Source organism: Eleutherodactylus coqui, chromosome 8 (assembly GCF_035609145.1).
Source record: "Eleutherodactylus coqui strain aEleCoq1 chromosome 8, aEleCoq1.hap1, whole genome shotgun sequence".
Lineage (NCBI taxonomy): Eukaryota > Metazoa > Chordata > Amphibia > Anura > Eleutherodactylidae > Eleutherodactylus > Eleutherodactylus coqui.
The window spans coordinates 24,791,993-24,815,442 of record NC_089844.1 but is presented as its reverse complement, the minus strand read 5'-3'; positions in this window follow the sequence as shown (position 1 = coordinate 24,815,442).

Sequence of the window (23,450 nt, the reverse complement as noted above, 5' to 3'; positions counted from 1 at the left end):
GTAACCCCCCCTTAGGATGTTTGTACATGGGCGAGGGCAATATCAGTCCGAGAAACTCAAATCGATATCGCACTTGTAAGAGATTTTTGCTGTGTGATGAACTGGCGATTTTCAATAGTATAGATAGAAGAATCACACGCGCATAAGGGTAATTTCACAAGGGCAGTTTTCACGTGTGATGCCTGACCGATGGTGATAGGCTCAGAAATCGCTCATAAAAATGACCAATTGAATTCAATGATATTCACATAAGCGATTTTTTTTCCTCGGAGCGATAGTTGGAAATGAAAACGTCAGTGCATGTCTTATTTTTGGGCAATTTTGCTTAAAAATCACCTATTATTCCCTACAGGAGGAAAAAATAATATTGCATTGCGTGTAAATACGAGCTTAATGGGAGTGCGATGTGATTTTTTTATCTAAATACTACTGAAAAAGCAAATAATTTTTATGCGTGTGAAAAGCCTGCCTGAAAATCGTAAGGGTAGTTTCACAAGGGCAATCGCAATATTGCCGAGAGAAAATCGCGGCAAAAGCGCGTCTTTGTTTCCACGATTTTTGAGCATCGCTGCTGCCGCTTGCGATTTTCTCACGTTTTTTCATCTCAGACTATTAGGGCTCCCACACACTTGCGATTGCGTTTTTGTTAACGCGATTGTCAATGCGACTTTCTAATGTTAAAAATGCAACGCACCAAAAACGCAGTTGCGTGCGTTGCATTTTTTTTACAATAGAAAGTCCCATTGGCAATCGCTTTAACAAAAAACGCAATCACAAGTGTGTGGGAGACCTTACTTGTAAATAGCAACATTGAAATCAGCTGGTGATTTGCACACGTGATATCAGACCATATCGTAATCGGTTAGATATCACGCATGAAGATTGTCTGTGTGAAACCTTTGGGCTTGTTCACACTAACACACTTGCGCAGTGTTTTGCGCACAATATGTAGTGAATAGAAGCCATTCATTTCAATATGTTCGTTCATATGAGCTTATTTTGTTTGTGCAAAAACATACACAGCATGTTCTATTTTTATGCATATTGCGCCCAAAAATAGCACATATTAAGCTAATTAAATTTAACTGCGCAATGAAATCCATGGGAGCTTGTGTGTTTTTTGGCACTTGCAAAAACGCAGGACAGGCTCGCGCAGAAATGATAGAAAAATACGCATCCACACGCGCAAATGCACAAAACCCATCTCGCAAACGCCCTATGCTGTATTCACACGGGCAATTTTCATGTGAAAGTTCTGTCGAAGTCCCAGATAGACCGAACTCGCACGGAAAGAGAACCTGTTCGTTTGAACGGATTAATTCATACAAGCAATTCTTTATTCAGACCGGCAGTCTAAATTTGAAAATTCTCTGCATATCGTGCTTGTATGTATTTTACGTGCACACAAACAATATACTAATAGATCACAGACCGAACATGAGTCGACAATGTGATGCAGCAGCCAAAAAGGCAAACACAATTCTGGGATGTATTAAGAGAAGCATAGAGTCTAGATCACGTGAGGTAATTATCCCCTCTACTCTTCCGTAGTCAGACCTCATCTGGAATACTGGGTCCAGTTCTGGGCACCCCACTTTAAAAAAGACATAGACAAACTGGAGCAAGTTCAGAGAAGAGTTACCAAGATGGTGAGCGGTCTGCAAATCATGTCCTATGAGGAACGGTTAAAGGATCTGGGAATGTTTAGCTTGCAGAAGAGAAGGCTGAGAGGAGACGTAATAGCTGTCTACAAATATCTGAAGGGCTGTCACAGTGCAGAGGGATCAGCCCTATTCTCATCTGTACAAGGAAAGACTAGAAGCAAAGGGATGAAGCTGAAAGGGAGGAGACACAGATTAGATATTAGACAGTGAGGGGGATCAATGAGTGGAACAGGATGCCACGGGAGGTGGGGAGTTCTCCTTCAATGGAAGTCATTAGAGGCTGGACAGGCATCTGTCTGGGATGATTTAGTAAATCCTGCCCTGAGCAGGGGTTCGGACCCGATGGCCCTGGAGGTCCCTTCCAACTCTACCATTCTAGGATTCTATGATTCTATCCTCTAACCCGGATGTGAACAAGCGCTTACTGACTCCAATTACCAGTCCATCATCCTTGGTACTTGCGCTTCTTCAGCTCTGGACATTAATTTCCGTTGGGGTGAACAGACATGTCAGAGTAAACCTCGGAGTAGCGGATAAAAATGTCTTGCAGGCAAAAGTGCCACTTGGCTCTCCATGACGTGAGGAATCATCCACAATTATGAACGCCTAAATTGAGCCCCACGGCGCTGCTGCCTGCCAGAGGTTTTTGCTTGCAACTTTCAAGGATACTTCGTTTTCTTTACAATTATTAAAACTGGGCGTACCAAGGACTGGTACTTTCTGTAGTGGCGAACAGACATGTCGAAGTACCCATCCAAGAAGCAAGCAGAAATGTCTCGCAGGCACGTGGCTCTTCATTCGCCATTATAAATGCTGGATAAAGCCACGTGGCGCTGCCACCCGCAAGACAGTTTTGCTCACTACGAGGCATACTTAGACACACCTATGCGCCGCGGCGAGGAGGTGATACTACTGGAGGCTATGGAGTAACAGAATATGAAAGCAAGAAAACCCGTGCGAAAGATCCGCAAATCAAGCTGCCCATAGGGATACATGGGCATCCGCAAATGCATTAAAGCAAGCGGATTTGTTTTGCTCCATCTTGCTGCACATCCCGCATGGACGGCTTCTATTGAAGTCAATGGAAGCCGTCCAATCCGCGGCCCATCTGCAATTTAATTGCGGACAGGCCGCTAATACCGCAGGAAAGCAGGAGTTTAAAAAAAAAAAAAAAAAGTACTGTGCATGTGCACATGGCGCACCGGCCGGTACTTTCGCACACATCCGCAGTGAAAAATAAAGAAGATCCGGACGCGATGCATTGCTACAAAATCTCACGATTTGGTAGCCCATGTGACAGAGGCCTGATAGTTAGAACCATTCATAACTGCGAATATTTCCTCGAAGAAGCGGGCAGTACCTCCAGGCAACCGAATGAAGTAAAACTTTTTTGTGTTGTGCAAAAGTCGAAGTAAGTGAAAAGGAACGTCTCGCAGTTGGCAGCATCATGCGGCACTCTCCAGGCGATCAGAATAGCGTTTATGACGTTCCTGTGGCGAACGTCACGACGTACTTCTGCGATCATCCGATGCTTTAATATCCAATAGTAGAGAACTTTGTGGGCGTGTTAAAATCCGCTTTTGTCCTTCCAACAGCCAATCATACACACATACTTAGGGTTCCGTTCGCACATTTCCACGCCAATCTGAGCAATTAATCACTCAATCTAAACACTAAACACTCTTCATGACAGAGAAACGAGCATCCAAACAAGAGAAATGACGAGAAATGTAAATGTTGATCTACACGTGTAAACGTGTAAAAGCACCTTAACAAGTATCAGGTGGAGTCGACGGAGGATCGTCCAGACTGCATACAATTGTATCAAACCTTCTGCTGCGAGAAGTATTAGGTTTAGGATATATTTTTAGCCTCTGGTTGTAAAGAAGAATACGTATTCCCAATCATTGACAGCAAGCAGAGATCTTGAAAGTAGAAGTGGTCTTACAGCATAATATGTAGGTTTACTTCTGGACCCAGATCACACAAGCCGGTGATAGCGTAGATGAAGGCTAGACCACTGCTAGCCGCCACACCAGCCAATCAGAGCAGAGTGCAGAGTCCCAGATTTTGGGGCACTAAACACACCTCTAACAAGGACATACACGATCCTACCAAAAGTAATTGGACAGCTGAGCAAGAATTACAAGTAGTATTTATTTCCATATGTTAACACTTTGTGAGGTTCCTTTGGCCCTAGTGACATCAGATACTTGATATGGTATACTTTCTACTAACGTCTGATACATTCCAGTTAATATTTCCCTCCATCCATCCTGCAAATGTCTGGCTAGTTCTCTCAAAAAGAGAGGTCCAATGCGGTACTAGATGGGGTCTCTATGTAGTTGTCTGTGCCTATAGAAATAATGTATTACAACGTGGATGGCCGTGTATGTAGCAGTACAAAAAACTCAGCAGGGAGTGAAGCGACCGTACCAGAGTGAAGGCGTTTGCTGCAGGGCGGAAAAATACAGGGAACCTCTCTGCAGCAGCAAAAGCGTCTTTACGACCACCGCAGCCGCCATATTATAGGTTGAACCAGAAATGATAGATATTCAAGTGGGGATTTTACAAAGAAACGATTATAAGAAAGGAGGTATAAAGCGCCTCACGCCTCATTCCAGTCCCGTATTTGAAGAGTACATACAGGACACAGGATGTAGACGTTGGTGACATTTACTGCGACGGGCTTATTATAAAATGAGGACGCCGGTCGTGCCGCTGACAGATGTTCTGTGCCATCTTCCTGTCACTTGTATCTCGCTGGTTCTAGACGTGCGTCTGAGCGACCGTAATATCATCCACGAAATATCTAATTATTGAAGCATCTTGACGATCCCAGAGGCGATAGACGACTCAAAGCTCAGCCAGGAGAAATAGTGGAATGTAGCAGCGTGTGGGTGCGGGTGTCCGATGTGCCATGTCACCATGATTAGTACGTGTTAATCTCTTATACAGGCTGTAGTCAAGAAGCCGGATGCAGCGCTACTTCTCAGTACTGGTGTCCTATACTGTAGCGCGCTTGAATAGGAAGGTAAGGATATGCTACATGATGGTATGGCATACGGGCTCATGGGGGCCCCAGAACATGGATTTCAGTTTTGTGTTGTGGCCCCTGTAAGAGTCACCGCGGTGGCCCAACGAGACTTAGAGAGAAGCGGACAACTAATTTCTGCCTTTCACATGCTACTTTTCAACTTAACAGTTGGGTTTTACTCTCTTTCTCTTCCAGGGGCCACAACACAAAATTGAAATCCATGTTCCGGGCCCCCAAGGGCCGGAGCTCCATACCATCGTGTAACGCCTTTATACCTTCCTATTGAAGTACGTCATTGTTCTTTCAATATAGGACACCAGTATTGAGATATAGCGCTGGATCCGGCTTTCTGCAGCCCTGTCATCTGTCTATGGGGCGTAGCTATAGGGGATACAGATGTAATCGGACCCTTGTGCCTAAGGGGGCCCAAATGTCCCTCTTCTACATGGCGAATTTGTATTATCAAAGGCACAGGGTCGGTGGAGGCCCTGGTACAGATTTAGCATTGGGGACCTGGAGCTTCATGTTTGTAAGGCTTGAAAAGAAGTAATATGGGCTGCGGGCAAAGTTACAATGTTCCTCTATTTAGAGACGCGGAGCACAGAAATGCCCTGCAGCAGTAATGTGATAAACTAGCAAACGTTGAGATTAATGAATGCTTTTATTATAGGTAGATCCTATTAGGTTGACTCTTTATAATTCAGTAGAGCTGATAATGGCACAGAACTGAAATATACCATTGTTTTTGGACTATAACAGGGACGTGACTATAGGGGATGCAGGGGATGCGGTTGCACCCGGGCCCAGGACCCTTAGGGGGCCCATAAGGCCTATCTTCTCAATATAGCGAGCCTAGTAGTATAAATTAAGCATTTTGCATTGGGGCCCCGAATCTTAAAGTTACCCCTCTGGTATGAATACAGATGGAGGAAGGAGGGCCCAGCTGAACTTTTGCACCTGGGCCCCTGAGCCTTTAGTTACGCCCCTGGACTATAAGATGCACGCCGGGTTTAGACAACAGATAAAAGTAAAAAAAAGATTTCATACTACAAGCCCAGTTCCAAAAAAGTTGGGACGCTGTGTAAAACGTAAGTAAATGTAAGGGAAAAATATACAATGATTTGGAAAACGGAACACAAATCAGAAGGTGAAAGGGAGACGACGTTCCATTTCATTTTTGGAAATGAATGGCAGCTACACATCCCATAAAGGTTGGGACAGCGGTAACAAAAGACAGGAAAAAGAAGTGCTACTAATGATAAACCGCTGAAGCGTCAATTTTCTACTAAGTGACGTGACTTAGCATGTTAGAGAGGCCGAGTCTCTCAGAAGCAAAGATGGTCAGAGGTTCACCAATCTGTGAAAAACTGTGTCTAAAAATTGTGGAACAATTTCAGAAAAATTTTCCTAAACGTAAAATTATGAAAAACTTTGAATATCGCACCATCTACAGCTCATAATATCATCACGAGATTTAGAGAATCTGGAGAAATTCATGTGCACAAGGGACAAGTGAAAACAGGCATGCTTCTGTCATATAATCACTGCATGGGCTCAGGAATACTTCCAGAAATCATTGTATGTGAACACAGTTCGCAGTGCAATCCACTAATGCAAGTTAAACCTGTATCCTGCAAAGAAGAAGCCATATACCAACACAATCTTAAAATGCCAGCGTCTAAAAGAGCATTTAAAACAGACTGAGCCAAAACGGAAAACTGTTCTGTGGTCAGATTAATCAAAATTTGAAATTCTTTTTGGAAACCACGGATGCCGTGTTCTGTGGACTCAAGAGGAGAGGGACCATCCCAGCTTGTTATCAGTGCACAGCCCAGCATCTCTGATGGTATGGGATTGCATTAGTGCCTATGGCACGGGCAGCTAACACATCTTGAAAGGCACTATCAATGATGAGCAGTCTATAGAGGTTCTAGAACAGTGGTGGTGAACCTATGGCACGTGTGGCAGAGGTGTCACGCAGAGCCCTCCCTGCTGGCATGTGTGCCGGCGGTCGCTCACCACAGTAGTGAATACCGGTCAGGGTGCCACGGTTCCCCTGCCGGTATCCACTAAGCGGCACTGGTCCCAGCGCACACTGTGACGTCAGTGTGTACTCGGTATCCTCCTTCCCTGATGTCTCCTCCTTGGTTCTACGAGAGCACAGGGAAGGAGGCGTGCGGACACACATGCTGACGTCACAGAGTGCACCTGGGATCAGTGCCGAGCAGAGGAGCAGCGGCGCTTCGGTGAGGAGGAGGGGGTAAGTATGAGTTTCAGAGGGGCACTATTACTACTAGGGCTGATATAGGGGACACTATTACTAACAGTGTACCCTATATCAGTCCCAGTAGTAATAGCATTACTACTGGGACCTCTGTGGGGGTCACTATTACTATTGGGGCCTCTGTGGGGGTCATTATTACTACTGGAGCCACTATGGGGGTCACTATTACTACAGGGGCCGCTGTGGGGGGTCATTATTACTACTAGGGCCACTGTGGGGGTCACTATATTACTACTGGGGCTGCTTTGGGGGTCACTATTACTCATCACACAATGGCACTTTTTTTGGTCCCCCCATCTTCAAGAAAAAGTTTAACAAAGAACGATCAGAAACTCGCATGAACTCCAAAATGATACCAATAGAAACCACAGGTTATGCCACAAAAAAAACAAGCCCTTACTCAACCCCATCGATGGAAAGATAAAAAAGTTATGGTGGTCAAAAGATGGCGACCAAAAATAATTTTTTAAAAAGATTTTAATTTGTAAAAGTAGTACAGCGAAAAAAGTAAAAATAAATGAATTGCTATGATTTATTTGAAAGTGGGGAGGAAAAAAAAAATGTAGGAAAAAAGGGCTGCATCTTGGTTTAACTGTAAATTTGCATATTTTTGTGGATTCTGAAGCTCTAATGTTTTTTCGTATTATCATAAATTGGATACGGTAATTGTGTGGTTTAGGCCGCCGCGGCCCTTCGCCACAATGTCTGTGTCTTGGGAATTGTATTGATGCGAGTCCAGGATGGATGGTGGCTGTCAGCTCTCACTCAGTTATCATTGTAATCACACATGACTCTGTCCCCGGAGAGCAGGAGTGTCTAGGAACGCTGCTCATTTATATATGATGCGTAATCCTCTGTATACACAGGAAATAACACAGCAGAGCGCCCTTTATGAACACTGCAGGAATCGACATCTATACACTCTATGTGCACTCATTGTCAGCACCAATCCCTCCCCTAGAAGTCGGCGGAGGGAAGAAAACGTTATCTGTGTGATTCTAACGTTGATACCCCGATTCCTCGAAAATAAGACAGGGTCTTATCTTAATTTTTGCTCCAAAATATTTAACTTTTTACATGTCTGGCTGCCTGGACACTATTTAAATTGACTTTTTTTATTAACTGTAACTAGGGTTTGTTTTTGGAGAAGAGTTTATATTTCAAGTATCCTCAAAAGTCCAGAAAAATCCTGCTTGGGCTTATTTACAGGGAAAGAGGCTATAAGTGATTACAATATCAGAGCAAAATGGTCATTTATTGTGGAGAACTGACCCCTAGTACCTTGTTGTACCACCTCTAGCTTGGATACAAGATGTGATACAGGTGGGCATGGAGGCTCTAGTACCCTGTTATACCGCCTCTAGCTTGGATACAAGATGTGATACGGGCGGGCATGGAGGCTCTAGTACCCTGTTGTACCACCTCTAGCTTGGATACAAGATGTGATACGGGGGGCATGGAGGCTCTAGTACCCTGTTGTACCGCCTCTAGCTTGGATACAAGATGTGATACGGGCGGGCATGGAGGCTCTAGAACCCTGTTGTACTGCCTCTAGCTTGGATACAAGATGTGATACGGGGGGGCATACAGGTTCTGTATGGTATCCTGCAGCATATAACTTCACATTAGATCATGTAAACTCGTAGGCTGTGGAAGTTGGTGTCCTAGATGGTCCCATACATGTTCTATTGGCAGCCATGGAAGTGTGACAGTATTATGGGGGCTTCTTGTGACCCCCTTGTGTGTGCGGCCGAGCATTATCCTGATGGAAGCCGCCATGAGAGGAACACATGTGGCTGCAGGATGTCCTGAACATATTGCTGAGCTGTCATTGTCCCTCGTACCACCACTAGAGGGGACCGACTGTCGTAAGCGATGGCCCCCCCCAGACCATCACACCAGCAGGGGGCAGTGTGCCGCTCCACAGTAAAGGCAGGAATGAGGCGCTCACCCCGAGGTCTCCAGACACGAACATGACCGTCATCAGCGCCCAAACTAAACGTGGATTCATCGCTGAAGACAACCCGGTTCCCCTCGGTAGCATCCAGTTTCATCAGTCACAACACCACTGTGAACGGAGACGATAGTGGAGGTCAGAGGCCGTACATGTAATGGGGGCCATGAGACCAAATATCCTTCAGCCAAGCTCCTAGAAATGGTTCCAACAGACACAGGGGTGTAACGATGGCGCCCCCTGTCTCTGGATGGTGGACAACGAAATAGTTGGAGCTGGTAGTGCTTGTTGGATAACGCTCCTCTCTATTAGTGGTCTGTAGGGGGCGTCCTAAGTCCGGTCACCTTGTATGCCCCCATCCACTGGTCCCAACACCTCCTAACAGTCTGGTCAGACGCTCCTCTCTGCTGGTGGTCTGTAGGGGGCATCCTGAGCCCGGTCACCTAGTGTGCCCTCACACATCTACTGGTCCCAACACCTCCTAACAGTCTGGTCAGACGCTCCTCCTCTATACTGGTGGTCTGTAGAGGGCGTCCTGAGCCCAGTCATCTTGTGTGCCCTCACACATCCACTGGTCCTAACACCTCCTAACAGTCTGGTCAGACGCTCCTCTCTACTGGTGATCTGTAGGGGGCGTCCTGAGCCCGGTCACCTTGTGTGCCTTCACACATCCACTGGTCCCAACACCTCCTAACAGTCTGGTCAGACGCTCCTCTCTACTGGTGGTCTGTTGGGCGTCCTGAGCCCGGTCACCCTGTGTGCCCTCACACATCCACTGGTCCCAACACCTCCTAACAGTCTGGTCAGACGCTCCTCTCTGCTGGTGGTCTGTAGGGGGCGTCCTGAGCCCGGTCACCTAGTGTGCCCTCACACATCTACTGGTCCCAACACCTCCTAACAGTCTGGTCAGACGCTCCTCCTCTATACTGGTGGTCTGTAGAGGGCGTCCTGAGCCCAGTCATCTTGTGTGCCCTCACACATCCACTGGTCCTAACACCTCCTAACAGTCTGGTCAGACGCTCCTCTCTACTGGTGGTCTGTCGGGGGGTCCTGAGCCCTGTCACCTTGTGTGCCCTCACACATCCACTGGTCCCAACACCTCCTAACAGTCTGGTCAGACGCTCCTCTCTGCTGGTGGTCTGTAGGGGGCATCCTGAGCCCGGTCACCTAGTGTGCCCTCACACATCTACTGGTCCCAACACCTCCTAACAGTCTGGTCAGACGCTCCTCCTCTATACTGGTGGTCTGTAGAGGGCGTCCTGAGCCCAGTCATCTTGTGTGCCCTCACACATCCACTGGTCCTAACACCTCCTAACAGTCTGGTCAGACGCTCCTCTCTACTGGTGATCTGTAGGGGGCGTCCTGAGCCCGGTCACCTTGTGTGCCTTCACACATCCACTGGTCCCAACACCTCCTAACAGTCTGGTCAGACGCTCCTCTCTACTGGTGGTCTGTTGGGCGTCCTGAGCCCGGTCACCCTGTGTGCCCTCACACATCCACTGGTCCCAACACCTCCTAACAGTCTGGTCAGACGCTCCTCTCTGCTGGTGGTCTGTAGGGGGCGTCCTGAGCCCGGTCACCTTGTGTGCCCTCACACATCTACTGGTCCCAACACCTCCTAACAGTCTGGTCAGACGCTCCTCCTCTATACTGGTGGTCTGTAGAGGGCATCCTGAGCCCAGTCATCTTGTGTGCCCTCACACATCCACTGGTTCTAACACCTCCTAACAGTCTGGTCAGACGCTCCTCTCTACTGGTAGTCTGTAGGGGGCATCCTGAGCCCAGTCACCTTGTGTGCCCCCATCCACTGGTCCCAACACCTCCTAACAGTCTGGCCAGAACGGCCGGTGGGGGACAATTAATCAATACGACCTTCCAGCTTCTCACATCCCAATAATGCGCCCCTCTCAGACTCTGGTAACGGGGTGACATCTCTTCTCTGCGTCGTAGAGGCGTCTAGTGGTCAACAAGCTCTACAAGCAGAACAAGACACTACACACAAGGAGCCTCCGAAAGCCTCTTATAGGCCAATGGGGGGAACCAGTTTTAGGGGCTCATGTGACAAGACCGTTCATGTAATCACCGCAACTCTCATCATTTATATATCTGCCTGAGATGGAACTGCAGGACGGGTTTACAGAAAACAACAACTTCCTATGGGGTGCAATGTGTTTTTGACAAGGAGTGTACTTTCTAATGACAGGAAATGTTTGCTTCATCTGTCATAAAAGTCTCAGCAAAAATATCTCTTCTATCAGGTCCTTCTACAGAAGGGTGAGAGCTGGGCATGTACACCGCAACGCATACTGCAGCTCTGCATATTATGGTCATCAGGGTTTGCTGCGGTCAGGTTTCATCTGGTAACATTGCATATAGTTTCCATCATCAGGAGAAACAACGATCATCTCTTTGCCCTTCAGACGAGGGCTACAAGGGGACTTTGGTCGCGCAACATGAAGATCACAGTCTCGCAATGCAACCTCGCATTTAATGACTGTCAATGGGATCTTGTTGCAGTTGCGACATCAACGTTGCTAAAGATCCAAAACTGTTGGGTGTCTGGTTGCAAGTTGCATGCAACTCGGCCATCATAGACTGCAACTTGCATCGCTAAAATAGTCATGTGACACCAAGTCCTGCTAATTTCTTGGTCACATGACTTCTCTGAGACGCGATGCCATGCAACCAATGTCGTCATGTAGCTCTAGCTTTATTCTCAGCCTTCTAAGGCTAGCGAAGATGGAGAGCAAGCTGCACCCCTGGGGTGAAGCACCCTGCAGCGTACGGGAGGAGAGGGAGCCTCCTCCCTACATGACCGGTCCCCGTGGCGGCTGTGCAGAAGAATCGCCACGGACGCTGCAGCTGAGAAGTAATAGGGATCGCCAGCGAGCAGGAAAGGACTACTACCCCCAGAATCATGTGAGATAAAATCTCTGGCCAGGGTGGAGGGTAAAATTCACTCATGGGACTGTGATATGGTCAGCATAATGGCGCCATAATTAAATCTGGTCATACAAGGCCGTGCAAGGGTTTATAGGTGATGTATTTGTCAGTGCAGATATGTAATATATATTATGATGGAGGAAATGTGATGACGCAGCAAGGCACATGCTTAAGATGACGAAGCAGGCAAAATGTAGAGTCATGTGTAAGGCGGGAGAGAAACCGCTTGTTGACGATGATGAGGTCACACCGCAAGTAATGAGATGTAAAATTACGCTGATAGAATATGAGGAACACCAAGTGCCTTCCTGCTGCCACGAGGAACTATAGAGGAACAGAACGAAATGTATACGTTGGCGATAGACGCCAGAGTGCTATCGCTTTAAATGAGGGAGTTTATGCTACCAGTTTATTACGCACCACTACAATACACAATACCTCCTACGGAGCGCAAAACTGTTCATTACGCAACTGTTCAGTCAAGTTATTTTAAAAAATCTGCCGCCTCTGCCTCCGTTTGTCATCGCCGCGCCATCCTGAATCTTTGTCGCACCACCTCCTGCGAGCGTTTACACAAGAGTCAGAAATGCAAAATACAGTCACCTGCAGCCTGGAAGATGGTCAGCGGGACAAATGCCCCCCAGGCCTGCATGTCACCGGGTGCAGCAGGGGGCTGTCAGCTGTTCTGCAGGGCAGTCTGACTGCCATCTACCTGTATAGGACTCAACGGCTCATCCTGTGCCCCCCAGGTGAGACCCGCTGCAGGGTGACACAGAACACGTCTCCGGTTCACTATATACCACGATCGCCATCAAGAAGACTGAATTGTGGCAGCGTCTTCCCTGCGCAGGTGGAGCAGATCACCTGCCGGCGGCGGCGCTGACTGCGGCTTTGGCTACCGTGGCAGCTGCATTGTGAGGACGGTAACATTAGGCATTGTTTTCATGTAACACGAGGCAGCGAGACAATGACGGCTCCAGTATCAATATCTCCTAGACAATGCCTGCAGCCATTTAAAGGGCAAGCCGCCACTTCTTGTATCCCCGGCCCATTGCACCAACACTTTGCAAATTCTTCCTCTGCGGTTTTGTAAAATCTGCAAAGTTTTAATTCCAGAGTTCTAAGTAGAAGATACGAACTCCAGAATGATGTCACGGAGACCCCGGCGGTGGCGGTATCCAGCGTCATTTACTCCAGGCCGTGTATGTATCACATTACAAGTAGCGGGATCATTACTAGTAGTATCGCTATTCGCAGCTCGCCTTGCATCACATACCAAACAGCCTCCCGTTAAATTATAACCGCTGGCAGGCGGTAAATTCATAATCGCCTTATTATCTCCAGCACGAAATAATCTCCTCCTGAAGTAGCGCTAAAACTTCATTTTTTTCCCGTTTTTTTTATGTTCCATTGTCCCTAAAAATCCCCATTCACAATACGGATATCTAGAAATCGCATAATTCACCAGCAATTAACCCTGCACTGACCACACACGTGTCCGGTAACCGTGACGTAGCGCGCTTCAGCCTCTATGTCATGACAAAGGTCACGGCTTCGGTTACCTGGCTGCTTTTGTCGTCAGGTATCCATGAGCCTTGGGGCTCTAGTGTCACAATGGCATTGCAGCCCTACAGAATTGGGACACCCCAGGGTCACCGTACGACGGCAACGGATAATTGTGACCAAAGTCCTGGGGGGTCTCGCAAGTAGGTAGGGACCAAATTTTGACATGTGTAAACCCCTCACTTACCATTCTCAGAGGAGAGGCGTGTTCCGGTCATTCTGCGACGCGTCCCCCATCAGCTCCCAGTCCAGGCGGGGAACGCGGAATATCCCGATACCCGGGCAGCATTGTTCTGCAGACGGTGGTGGCTTGCAGTGGTCTGCGCCTTCGTTGCTGGGAATAAACTCACAATGAGTGTGTAGCGGTGTGCGGCGGCGGCTCGGTGGGTGTGTGCCGTGTGTAGCAGTATGGTAGTACTCTGTATATAGTATCGCACAGTGTCGGGGTCCCTATGGATGTGCTCCTATAGGCGGTACATTGCAGCAGGTGCGGCGTGGTGCAGCGCACGTCCTCGCTGCGTGCAGGTGTGTGCGGCGCGGATACCTGGATATTGTGTCAGGCTGCCCTGCTGCTTCTTTGTGTGCGGGCTCTGCAGAACCTTGCTTTGCATTGAGAGTAAGCCGAGAGCGGCCCCCTCCTCCTCCTCCTCCTCCTCCATCATGGCTCACTCCCCACCTCCTCCCCCTCTGCTCTGTCCTTATGAATCAGCTCTGTCCTCCCTCCCTCCTTCATCGTACTGAAGGTCCAGCTACACTTGCAGCCCTTTTGCTTTCCCTGGTGGTCATGGTAACAGGGGCAGGCAACCATGGCGGGGGTCCTGGCCCGTCACATGAGCTGCGATGAATGACTGTACCGCATCATCCCTGCAGCAAGGACAGTACGGACCAAATGTAGGGATTGGGATCATGGGGACAGGTGAAAGCCCCCTCAAGGGTCTCGCCTGGGTGTCGGGGGTCTCCAGAATCATTTGTCGTATAGTAAGATGGCCTTTTTTTAGCACCAGCATATTATGTAGCATTGTACAATCATACGAAAAAATAGGAAAAAAATGGAAGGGAGCGAAGAGCCTGGACGTAAGAGCTGACAATCTGAGGGCCCATGCGCAGCTTTCCCAGCCGCGCGCTGACCGCATTGTTTAGGACGTATTCACACAAACGATTTTCGCGTGTGCGTTCCGTCTGAATGCGAACATGAAAAGAACGCATTGTTGTTAATGGGTTAATTCACATGAGTATCTCGGTCAGAGATAGAAGAATCGCAGCGTGTCTTATTTCTGGGCGATCCTTGTTTATAAATTGCACATTATTTCCTATGAGAGTGGGAAAAAGTTGCATGTGCGTGCGATGCATTTTTTTTAGCATTTTAGCTTTTGGAAGCACCTGCGATTTTTTTTTTTTTTTTTTTTTTTTTTTTTTTCACGCGTGTACAGCAATGTGGTGCGTTTTTTATGCTAACGCACATCACAATTGCTGAAAAATGGCAGCAAAATAGATTTTCTCCGGCCTGCATCGCACTGCAGACGGCACACGGACTCAGCAAATTAAACTGGTGGATTCAGACGAGCGCTTTTTATGTGGACTGACGAAAAAAAATCCCAGCATGTCCTATTGTGGTTCATACTCACAGACCAAAATCACGCATGAAAGTCTATGGGGACATAAAACAATGCAGCGAACACAGACGTCACATGCGTGTGCGCTGAGGTTTTTACACGTTGCTGGGAAACAGTGAAAACAAAAAGTGGCATCAATAGGGCTTTCTTGCATTTTTTTTTTTTGCGCCTGTGAAAAATGGATGACAGAGATGACACATGGTGTAAAAAAAAATGCACATACAAAGGCAGTGAAATCAGTCCGTCTTTCCCGGACTGAAATTGCATATGCCTGTGTGAAGGTCACGAGGCAGAGGACATTATACACACTGAATGGACCTTTTATTAGACCCCTGGACCTCTTATGATTGGCGCTTCCCAGTATGAAAATTATTACCGCGCCCGCAGAGTGCAGCAAAACGTCACGTAACAAGTTTTATGTTGATCAGTTTCAATGTGAATCCCCTTTAGATGGCAAAATCCAGCGATCTGAGCGACTTCCGTGGCCCGGTCATCGGTGCTAGACTAGCCGGGGCTGGGATACAGCTATCAGCCTTGTAGGGTTTTCTCATGCAGCGGTGTGGAGAGTCTACAGAGAATTGTGTGCTCGAGGAAGAACATCCAGCGAAAGAAGATCCTGTGGACGGAAACAACTTGTCACTGAAAGGGGTCAGAGGAGGATGTCCGGAATCATTGCACAGTCAGAAGCAGTTGAATACAATGCTCTTACTCCAAATAAAATGTTCGAACACACAACTCGCCGTTCCTTAGCACTGATTGGCTATAACAGTACACGACCAATTCCAGCCCCATTGTGTCTAAGGGAAACAGAAAGGCGAGACTCTGGGGGGCAAAAGAAATAGACAGCCAGACATGAAATAGATGGATGGATGGATGGATGAACATGAGATAGACAGTCTGACTGACTTAAAGCCACCATATGGTTTCAGGAAAAAATTCCGGCCAAGAAGGAGGATACATTACCAGAAGTTGTTCTTCTCTGAGGTCTCTCAGATCCTCAGGTTCCAAGTCCTGTTTTCAGCCGTCCAAGTTAGTGGACACAATCTTTAGACTACCTAATCCCCCACAGTGCATTGGTAGTGTTAGAGACTACCAATGAACTATACCTGCTCTCTAATTGGCCAGAGCTTCTGATGTGATCAGAACAGGCCAATCAGAGAACAGTGCATTCGGCAGTAAGAATTTTTTTTTGGCCATTTTCGACAGCCAAAATGTGGACAAAAAGCAGCAAATAAGAACAACTGCAAGTGATATACCCCCTCCCCCTCTAGTCCTGGGATAATTGTGTCCGGATTGTTGCTTTAAGCAAAAGATGTATGGAGTGAATTGCCCAACTTTCTTAAAAGGCAAACAATAAATCTGGTGCTTCTTGGGCTGTCCTAAAGACTGATGAAGTAATCTTCATCTGCTGTACAGAGGTAGAGACATGCACTAAAATTGGCATTATTTTCCGTCTTTGTGAATGATAAATCAGAATAGTGCAGGCCACACACTACCCACTTTTCTCACTACTTTTCAAAACTTGCAACTATTGTAAAAAGTTGCCAATTTTTGTGCAAGTATGGCGTGTGTGAAAATTTCCACCTTTTTTACTCCACAACACTGGAGCATACTCCTTGATAAATTCCACTGTGTAAAGGGAACCTGTCATCACCTTTGACTCGGACCTAGAGATGAGCGAGTATACTCGCTAAGGCACATTACTCGAGCAAGTAGTGCCTTAGCCGAGTATCTCCCCGCTCGTCTCTAAAGATTCGAGACTGCACATTTTCAAACGCCTTCATTTGGTTTTTAACGCACCCTATCATTACAATGGGTGATGAGGTGTGTTAAAAAACCCTAAAATGCACTAAAATAGAACAGGCAGCGTTTGAAATTCGTGGCATTAGAAACGCTGCGTTCGAACACTAGTCTGCGAAGCCCCATTGAAATCAATGGAGGTGTTTAACTGCATTTAGCGCAGCATTTCAAGCGCCTGCGTGAGAGCGGCCTTCGGGTCAGTTATTGTCAGGATGTTACTATCTGTTCAGCATCACCCATCAGCTTCATTATCTGACTACTATCACCATCAACTGCATTATCTGAGTACGGTTCATTCCATCCATCATTTCTCCTTGTCATCCTCTTTACTTTATAGAGTTCCTAGACCCTCCTCCACTGTGAACCTTCTCCATCACTTTCCTGAGGATCATAGGTCACTTCAAGGAGCGCAGACAATCAGTGAAGATTTCTCAAGATCCCTGTGGGTGGCTTTACACAGACAAACTATTGTACAAATTATCTCATTCAAGTGAGTCAATGTAAGTGACAGTTCTGCGTGAACACGGCAGAGTGACAAGTGATAATTTATTCACTAATTGCTTTAGCTGACCTAAAAATAGTCGCTGGTTGATTAATCATCATCTGGTGTAAGCAGGCAATTGTTTGTCTTTCAATGACTAGCCAATGGTAGCGAGGTGTGCGCTTCAGCAACCGCAAAAATGAAAAATTACTCGCTGTAGAAGTGAACAAACAGTCATTCATATGCTAAGAACTTGCTGTAGTGACCATTCCTAATGACTATCCGAATGACAGTTGTCCCATGTAACTCCACGCTAACGTTTGCTGGAAATAATATTAGCTGCCCCTTGTGGACAGACCAAGAGAACGCCACTCACAGGAATCATCATGTACTCACTGCTTTGGACCTTTGCTTTATGGATGGACCTTTAATAATGTCGAATTGTCCTCGAGTTCCCCCATGTGTGACTTTTAAAGGAGGTTCTTAAGGAATCAAGAAGACAAAGATCATGACCACTGCCACATAAAGGTCAACAACGAGGAAATCAATGTGGTTAATAGCTTCGTATTCTTTGGGTCGCTCATAATGGAAGCTTGACTGGTGGGATAAAGCGTCAATTAGCACTAGGTCGTATGGCCATGGTGAGCATGGACCCAATATGGAAGTGTGAGGATGTCTCAGTCACCATCAAACGAAGGTTAATCACAGCCAACATCTTCCTGATTACAACACATGGCTATGAGACATGGACATTGAGGATAGCAGACAAGAAACATTTACGCTTTCGAGCTGTGATGTTGGAGAAAACTTCTGTGAATCCCCTGGACAGAGAGGGTCACCAACGAAGCTGTCCTGGACCGTATCAACCCAGAGCAGTCTCTGTAACGCAAGATCATGGGACAGAGACTGACTTACTTTGGGCACGTGATAAGCACGAATTCGCTGGAAAAAAGATGCTGGTTGGGATGGTCAGTGGTAAAAGGAAATGGAAGACAAGACACGTTGGCTGGACATCAAGAAGGACACGGGAATGGACATCAGGCCACTGAAAGCTGCTGTAGAGAATAGAGAAGCATGGAAAGGACTGGCCTATAGAGTATCCAAGAGTCTGACACCTGCTGTTCTCCAGAACGGTAGCGAGGATAGGATAAACCTCAGTTATATCCCACATCCATTACAGTAATTTCTGAGGAAGGGGCTGCGTCCCCGAAGCACGATAAATATTGACTGTTTTTAAAACCTTTAATGAAGAAGAACCGGATAAAACTACCTAACTGAATACCATTTCATGAGAGTTGGGCCTCCATGTCCACAAATTTTCATGTTTCCTTTCAATCTAATTGGAAAACTTCATTACAAACGGTTTGCCGTTAGTGGACTGGCAGCATGTTTAGTTTATTTCATTTATTTTTTCCTATCAGGAAACCTATCTTTCCTGTACAGACAGGTAGGAGCTCCACCCCTCTCTTTTTATTTACTCCCTTTACATACATTAGATAGCTGTTCACCGACAACTATACTTCCAAACCACCGAATACATTCGAATGCCAGGCTCGGCAGACAGCTATTCCCCCTGACATCCCTTGTATGTGTGCACGCTGATCTCGGGCCACACTGTCCCTTCCAACCATACATATACACCAGTCTTGGCCAACAACCATTCTTTCCAACACTCCCCATACACATGCATGCAAGACTTGGCCAACAGCTATTCCTCCTGAACCCCCCATACATAGGAACACTTGTTCAGCCACCCCCATGCATGTGCACAGTTAATGCAGCTGACAGCTATACTTTTTGACTTCTCCCCCATATGTGCATGTCAGGCTTGGCCAACAGCTATTCCTTCCTACTCCCCATACACATCAGGCTCAGCCGACTGCTAGCCCTCCTGAGCCCTCCCCATACACATGCACACTCAGTTTGGCCACCGTCAGCTATTCCTCCTGCCCCTTCCTTTTCTCATGCACACTGGGCTCGGCAGACAGGTATCCATCCCAACTCACAATAAACAAGCTTACCAAGCTTGTCTAATGACTATTTCTCCTAATTTCCCCATACACATGCATGCTTGGCTTGCCTAACATCTATCCCTCTAGAGCTCCCATACAGGTGGACGTTGGCCAACAAGTATTTCTTGAGCCCACCCCCAATAAACTTTCACAACTGTTGCTCCCAAATCCCCTCCTCTATACAAATGCATGCTTGGCATTTAATCAGTAAATGTAAATGGCCCCTCCTTTATATCTAGTCACAACTGGTCTTTTTAGCAGCACACACAATGATTATTTTAGATTTGTAGTCAGATTATGGAAGGTGGTGGCGTTAAGGCTGATTTATACCCCATTTACACTGACAGATGATCACTCAAAAGTCACTCAAGTGACATACTTTATAGGAGCTAATTAGAATTAGAATAATACAGCTGATTTGCATAAGCAAAGAGCTGTAGTGTTCTCTGTGCTTACAGCCCATGCCCCGCTGTGAATTCACAGCAGGACACAGGCACAGAGAATCTTATCAGTGCAGCCGGCTGATAACAGCCTGCTCCACTGATTGAAGCTTATCGCTCAATTCTAGCAAGCTAGAATTCAGCGATCAATGACTGGTGCACAAAAACTGCACAATGTCAGTGCATTTAGACAGAACGAGAATCGCTCAAAAGATTCTTTTGAGCGATTCTCGTTGGATCTCAATCAGCCTTTACAAGCAACAATTATTGCTCAAAATTCATCCAAGTGAGGGCTTTTGAGCAATATCCGTTGCATGTAAATGTGTGCCCATCGTGCACTTACTGTGCACTCTTTGTCCATCGCTGAGTGCAGCTTAGCATAAAATCCGTTGTCCCTGATAAGAGGGAAGGCATGCTGTTTTCTCTTTGGGCGGCGCTGATAGGCGGCAGAACAAAGGCGATGTATTTAGAGAACCAACCACCCGCTGTTCTCTAAATACATGCAAGTGAAGCTAGTTAGCTACCAATGGGCTGATTAGCTGATTAGCCCATTAGTGCCTAATGCAAAATGATCACTCGAAACTGTCAGTTTCTAACAAATTTTGAGCAATCATCTTTGCACATAAATGAATCTTAAGACACAAAATGTCTGACAGCGTCAGGCTGTATTTACACTGGAGACTGCAATGTAGGTCAGTGAAAAACTTACTTTCTCATCTGTATCATTGGGGGACATAGCTTTTACCTTGGGGTATGTAGCACCTGCTGATTGGAGGCGGACACTAAGCAGACAAATGAGTTGGCTCCTCCCACTTGCTACATACCATCTGCAGCTACTCCGTTTTTAGTTAAGTGGCTGTAGGAGGCAGACTTCTTTAATTAAGGTCTTCAGGACTACAAGGATGTGGGGACAGCTCAGGCAACTTGCTACCTGTTACCCAGGAGGAGGGCGGACGGTAAGTGTCTGTCTTCCTCCAAGAAGCCATTGCAGGCTGACGAAGCAGTGTTACTCTCCGATCTACCCCTACGTGTGGCTTTAAGGTACAGCCTCTATACGGCATTAACTGTAAAATGTAAAAAAAACGACGCTTTCAGTGCGTCTTGTTTCTACGGCGCACAACCTGCAACAAAAGCAACATGATAACTTTATTCTATGGGTCAGTACGATTGCGACGATACCAAACTTGTATAGTTTTTTTTTTTTCTATACTACTTTTTTTTTTCAAAGACATTTAATTTTTTTCAATTATTTTCTGCCGCCATCTTGTGCGCGCAATAACTTTTTTATTTTTCCGTCGACGTAGTTCAGCGATGGCTCATTTTTGCTGGATGTCCTGTATTTTCCGTTTAGTACAAATTCGGAATACATACGACTTTTTGATCGCTTTTTATTGCGTTTTTTCTGAGAGACAGGGCGACTGAAAAAAGGCATTTCTGGCGTTCTTAATTTTTTTTCGGACGACGTTCACCATGTGGGGTAAATAATGCACTACTTTGATAGATCGGACTTTTACGGATGCGGCGATACCAAATATGTATTTTTAATTTATGATTTAGATTTTTTAATTACAGATATGGCAAAAGGGGGTGATTTAAACTTTTATTACTTTTTTTTTTTTTTAATCTTTATTGATCTTTTTTTTACTTTACTTTTAAGTACCCCTGGGGGACTACATTATACGATGCTTTGATCGCTCCTGCAGTATGACGTAATGCTATAGCATTAAGTCATACTGCATTCTGACAGGCAGTCTATCAAGCCACCCCACGGGGATGACTAGATAGGCAGTCTCTCAAGGCAGCCCTGGGGCCTTTCAGAAGGCCCCCTGCAGCCATGACACCTGCACTGCTCCCCCGATCTCACCGCGGGGGGGGCGTACAGGACGTTCGGAGGATTTAAATGCCGCTGTCAGTAAACAGCTGACGCCCGCGCTGTATGATGCAGAGAGGTCACATACAGGGAAGGGGTTAAGGTATAGCCGCTACAAGGCATTAACTGTATAACCGCTGTGCGGCTTTAAGATATAGCTGCTATATGGCATTAAGTGTATAGCTGCTGTGTGGTTTTAATGTGTAGGTCTAGCCGTTGTGCCGCATTAACTGTGTAGCCATGCGTGTTGTGCATGGGGTCACATGGTTTGGTTATGCCGCCATGGGCATGTATGTATTGGCGGCCGCGCATTGTATTGTGTTCATTTGCCGTTGGCTTTTATGGTGCCTGGTTGGAGTCATGCGGTGGCAGTGACATCTTGATTGGGGCCACCTTGGCTTGACAATCAAGACATCTTTTTCCTAGGCCTAGACTTCTTTAGGGTCCGTCGGCTGAAGGTGGTGGGTGTGGCCATTGTCACAGTCTCGGAAGGATGGTACTAATGGTATTTTTGAGCGGTGTGTCTCCATCTCCCTTTCCCTCTTGTAGCGGTAGCTCTCATACATTCACCTGCGGTGCTTCCTACTAACCCTTCGAGAGCGGTGCTGTCTTTACGGCAACCTGCCTAGCCAGGTGTTTACAGTTTGGACTCCAGCGGACCCCGACGTTCGCCTGCTAAAGGGCTCTCAGCTCTTTTAAAATTTCACCCCCCTTTCTGATGGTGCTGGTGTCACATCCAGCTCGCCCAGGTTACTCGTCTCTTCTAAGCGGGAGGCGCTATCAGGTGAAAGTTTCTTTGTCATCAAACGAAGATCGTTATCGTCCTGTTGCAGGTTACCTTACTGCATCTGGTATCTTGCCCCCGTGTTAATGAAGTCTAGTCCCATGGGATGAGGCAATCACAAATGAGCTTGGTCATAATTTGCAAATTTACCTCTCTCTAGTGGCATTCTTCAGTCGCCCTGGCTCTCTGCTGGGGCTCCTGACACTAGTGGATCCTTGGGTTTCAAGGTGGGTTCCTTGCACTGGCGCGGCTGTGTAGGGTTACCGCGTCAGAGTCATCCTATGTTCAGGCTGTGTTACGGCACATATTTCTCGGACAGCGGGTGCCTCATTGGAAGCTCCCCGTCGGGAGCTTTTTTCCTGGTGGGGGGATGTGACCGTTTCTCAGGCCCCATTATGCTCCATCTCTAAGCATGCCGGATGCCTATGCACACATTATGTAGTCTCGGTTAAAGAGCTGATTACGCTTATTTACACATGTGGCTTCTTTTATTTTCCCACCCCTTGAGTACTGCTCTGGAACGTCCCAAGGGTCAAAGCTGTGTCCCCCAATGATATAGACGAGAAAACTAGTTTTTGTAAAGAACTCACCGTAAAATCTTACCCGTCATGTTCATTGGGGGACACAGCACCCAGCCGATAGGGGTTCTTTTGTAGTTTTCGCATTGTGTTTTGCCTTCTTCCTCTGGTCAGGGTGACGCTTTTTGCTTGTTTATGGTCGCACTGCACCCTCCTGAGTTATTTTAAGCACTACCATTTTGTAACAAGCCCCACTGGGGCGCTCCTACTGCTTGCGTACAAAACAGATTAGCTGAGTACCTGCAGAGGGTATATAGCAAGCGGGAGGAGCATTTTGAGATAAAAACGAGTGATTTGCATCAGATTTACATGCGAATTTTCACATGTAAAATAAAAAAAATTGCGTGTGGTTCTAATAGTAAAATGTATCACTCACATGCAAATCTCATGGCAAGCGAATGCGATGTGTTTTCTTTTATCCTCCCAT